The sequence below is a fragment of the Nuphar pumila genome, chromosome 13 (genome assembly GCF_984573655.1).
Source record: "Nuphar pumila chromosome 13, dmNupPumi1.hap1.1, whole genome shotgun sequence".
NCBI lineage: Eukaryota > Viridiplantae > Streptophyta > Magnoliopsida > Nymphaeales > Nymphaeaceae > Nuphar > Nuphar pumila.
Genome location: NC_143261.1, coordinates 50,934,583 through 50,939,780, shown reverse-complemented (window position 1 = coordinate 50,939,780; position 5,198 = coordinate 50,934,583).

Here is a 5,198-nt window from a genome sequence, read left to right as displayed (position 1 = left end):
GGCTCAAGAATGCACCAGCAGTATCACAAGGAAATGTACTGTCGTTGATGCATTTCCTAGTGCAACTTTACACCACCAAGAAAAATAAATTTTTTCTGTCACAAATTTGCACCAACAAAAGGTTAATATTGATGCATGATTTAGCTAATATAGATCTTTCGGAAAAAAAAAGGAAAGTATCTTTTACTAACACAAAATTGCGCCAGTAAAAATTGTTTACTGGCGGCGCAATATTGCGCCAACAAAAGTCATCTACCCAATCTGATGTTAAAAGGGTGAAAGTCACTTAGTAGATTGTTTTAGATCAACCTGGGTCCAAAATTGTCTCAACTATTGTAGTGAAGGGCATGTTAAAGTTGTGGGTTTAGAAAATGATAATCGGATCCAGACATACCCAGATCCAATTAATCCACTGACTAAAGCTAATGAAGATAAAAATGACATCACTCAAGGATAGTGATAAGGTCTACTCTAAAGACACTACAAGAATTCTGCAGATTAGCGACGGACGCTATCTCATGCTAATCCATCGCAAATCCGTTGTTGAACGGTTTAGCGATGGATAGCGTCTGTCGCAATTCCTTGGTTGCTCATTAGTGACAGAATTGATTTGTCGCTACTTCTATCGCTAATTCGTGACAGATTAGCAAATGTCATGATCCGTCGTGAGTCCGTTGCTCTGATTTGGTTTTGCGATAGATACATATTTGTCGCTAATCTGTCATAAAAATTTAACAATAAATACATATTTGTCTCTAATATTCATCTCCAATTTAGTGATGGATTACATTCCGTTGCAAAACATCGGTTGCTTTAGTTTTTGAGACAGATAAATATATGCCGCTAAATTGGCGACGGATATTATTCATCGCCAAATACCGTCACCATTTTGCGACTGAATTTCTTCAAAAAATCCATTGCTGAATATTAGTGATGGATAATATCTATCGCAAAATTTGAAAAAAATAAAATAATTTTGTTTGAAATATAAATATCGAGAAAAAAATTCTTGTTATATAATTTCTGAATGGGTATTGGTTTCACTTTGTTGATCTATATCTAACCACACATAGTCATGTCCTGTAGCATCATCCATCTTGCACCATTTGAACATAGTTATTGAATTTTTTCTACAGTACCAATTTTTTGTAGTTGTCAATACAATCAATTAACAAAAACAACCATAAGGTTATGGTATATGATATTGGATATGTAAACATGAGTCAATTCCAAAGACAATCATAAGCTTGAGCAGACAGAACTCTGCGAAGTCTTTTGAAAGTATTAACCAAATGAAAGAGAAATTTTTGCAAAGCAATGGGCATCACTAGAATCATGGTAGTGAAAATGGTTTTAAGTCAGGATCTTAAGGATCATACTCTAAATATTAGAATATGTGGTTTGTTGTTGGGTCTGTTCTAAGGCATAAGAGGAATAATGTGAAGTCTAAAATTCTGACTCAACACTTTTATTATGGCATCATAGATTTGGTAACAAGACAATATTGAGCATGAGTTCATTCAATGTTTAACTAGAGATGAGAAACTTTCTTTCTTAATGCTTAAACAGAGTTATATTCTTAAGCAGTTTCGCACCACAATGACCTGTTGTAGAATGCCTTTATGCCTGAACAAAATACAAGACCTTGTTATTATACAAAGGTTTTTTTGTTTTTGAAAGAACTTGTTATTATACAAAGGTTTTCTGTTTTTGAAGGAACTTGTTATTATACAAAGGTTGAAACATCCAAAATTCTATAAGAGAATAATTGAAGAGCTGGAAATTAGATGACTTGTAGACCCATATGCAAAACATAGAGAAAGCAATGCAAATTATTCCATCAGCAGAATGTTCACAATTATGAGGTTGAAGACAACTTCAAGCAGAACGTCCGAGAACATAACTTTATTTCGAAAGATAGATATCAGATATTCATGATAGATGGAGCAATGAGCAACGACTGTTGCAAAATTATCCATTCAACATCTAGAGATGATTTCATTCTCATGCAGATCAAATGATGACAGTAACATTGGAACTGAATGGCATGGTTAGGGACAATATTGAAAGAGTCACAGTGGAGATGCTACAACAACAAGTTAAATATAGAAAGATGTTACACATGACTGATTCAAGAACAGTTTATTTTATACTGTAAGCAGTGATCAAACAATCATCAACACAAAAAGAAAGTGAACAATGAATAGAAACTAGCTCATGATTTCATTACATTAGATTTGTTTCAAGGCTTCTGAACTTCAGTAGAGAACCAACATATTGTGCAATTATAACCAGTAGATATTCTTGAGAGAAAAACAATGAATAGAAACTAGCTCATGATTTTATTCTCCAGGCTAAGGACACAAGGTTATGAAGAATTGATAGCCAAACACTACAAACAGCTTCTCCTTGAGGAAGCAAATAAATCAAGGATGGAGATCTATTGAATAACCTTGTTTTTTTAACCCATAATTGTGGGTTCGTGTGTGGGGTCTACATATGCATATACATATATAATCATAGTGAAAAAAAATAATTAGTAAGAATTCAGCTAGAACAAGTAATAAAAATTCATGGGAAACTAAATCCTTGATTAAAATGAAAAAGAAGAAGAATAATGTGCCTTGATCAATGAATGAAGCATAATATGTATAGTACTGATTCTTCTCATAGGGAAACCAGACAAGACAACATATTTTTAATAGTATCCATAGCCTTAACATCCACCTAGAACATTTGGAAGCTTAACTACTAAAAAGTGAACCCAGAAAGCTCTGGTTGCTTTATAATAAGAAAGAAAAAAAAGCAATTTTTCAAGTTGAACTTCCTTAAAGAAATTGATATTACATATTATACAGTTCTTGTCTAATTTTTGCATCATGGAAAGTGTAGTTAACTCTAAGGACCCTTCTATTATATACAGTGGAAGGTGAAAAACTTAGTTGCAAGCAATATAGTAGAAACTTACCAACTGGGATTTGACTACCAAACTCATTATTGTAACCAACTACTCACTTATATCAAAATATTGAGAATTGTTTTCTACCATCACAAGAGAAAGAAGAGGTGTTAAGGAAAGAAATAGAAGGCACAAAGCAAGGGAAATCTCATTAGCTCCAAATGAATACAGGATACAAGTTCTAATTAATTATAATTGAACATATAAAAAGAGTTTTGTTTGAAACAACAAGTATGTGAAACAAATTCAATACATGAAGCTACTCCTCGCCAAGATTCGGAGCATCGTTCTCTTCATTGTGTCGATCTGCCCCTCCATCCATGCCTCCATCAACTCCTCTACGTTGATCATCTCGAGCATCCTACAAGAGAACCGAAATGTTAGTATTGATAAACAAAATGTAATAAAATAAATTATATGCAATGCACCTAATCTAAGGCAATCAAAGTAACATGGCTGAATAAAACTAATGAAATATTATAGGCATATACGCATTGTACTCTAACAACATGAAACTAATGACATGAAACTTTATATATGTATTGAAATAAACATTATATGTACCTGACGGGCACCAGAGCTCATGTTGAAGGCAGACAAAGTTCCCCTATCCCAAAAAAAGTTACACAACTCATTATGGACAAGGTTGGGAATAGTTTCATGTAAAAAGTCATGCATTGTGTCCTAAATAAGCTGGCAAACACCATCCCAAGAAATAGTAGGGTCAATCGGACGCTAAGAGTTGATGCTGGCGGGAGAAATCTGAGAGCCCTAGTTGGAGGTGACAATGACTATTGTGGTGTTTATATTACTCTCAAACTCGAACACACAACCTTTTTTGGGTTCACCAATTGCAGTCACTCATGCTGTAGGATCAAAAGGTAGATGCTGAGTGAAGTTACCGTCATATCGATCTACCATCTGTTGCTCGTATGACTCCTACAAAGTAATGATTACAATATGAATTAAGAATTAAGAATTACAATATTTATGATAATGTAATTCATGGTAACTTGTATATTATAATGTTTATTAATACAATAAATACATATTATTGTTGCTCTCGCCTTCTCTGATACAAACTCTCCCGTTCTCTTACGTATATGTGTTTCAACAAACATATCCTTATAAGGCACATGGCCTCCTTTTTCGGCTTCCTATAAGGTTAAATGATAAAAAAATCAATTAGAAACTATGCAGAAATACTTATAAATTTGATTATATATATATATATATATATATATATATATATATATATATATATATATATATATATATATATATTGATGAGTTACTATTTTCTTCTGGTGACTCTCAAAAGTCTTAGAACCACTTGTGTGTAGATGGGCATTAGGCATCTTCGCTCGATTCTGTGCAGCCTTTGTTGAGCGGTTTTGAAATTCATGGCTCGCCCACTTATCGCACATTGCATCCCAATAATCTGTCAGATGTTCCATAACGTCGAAAAATGCTGGCAGAAATATCTTTTCTAGCTGACCAATAGTAGTGACGACAGAATTCTTGAGATTTTTTACTTCAGTTACTACAACTTCTTATACACACAATGTTCTAAAAAATCAACTCAACTTGGATAATACCCCCCATATAGATTTGTCTAACATATCATGGAATGCTAGGGGAATCAACTATTGCATGATAACATAACAATTATAGCTCTTTAACCCATATAATTGTCCATCGCCCATCTTCACAGCCCGAGCAATGTTAGAGATGTATCCATCTGGAAATCTCAATTGTCTCAACCACTGACATACCTGCTTTACTTGATCTTGTCCAAGCATGTACATTGACTTTGGTTTCAGTATTTTTCCATTGTACTCTTAGTATTCCAATTCTTGTCTTTTACATATTACTTTTAAATTCATACGGGCCTTCAAATTATCCTTCGTTTTTCCTTTGAAATTCATTACCGTGTTGAACACATTATCAAATACATTTTTTTTCACATGCATCACATCTAAATTATGTTGTATCAGTAAAGTCAACCAATATGGTAGTTCCCAAAATATAGATTTCTTTATCCAATTGTAATCCTTCTCAAACCTAAGAAAGGGCATCACACTTCGGGCATTTGTCAGTCCATATGAAAAGTATCATAATCATCTTAAAATCTTTATGCTAGACAACCGTGTAGGTGGACTTTCTATTTCAGTTGTGCCTACTCTAAATGTATTCCTTTATGGTCGGAACGGATGGTCGCTGGGTAGAAATCGACGGT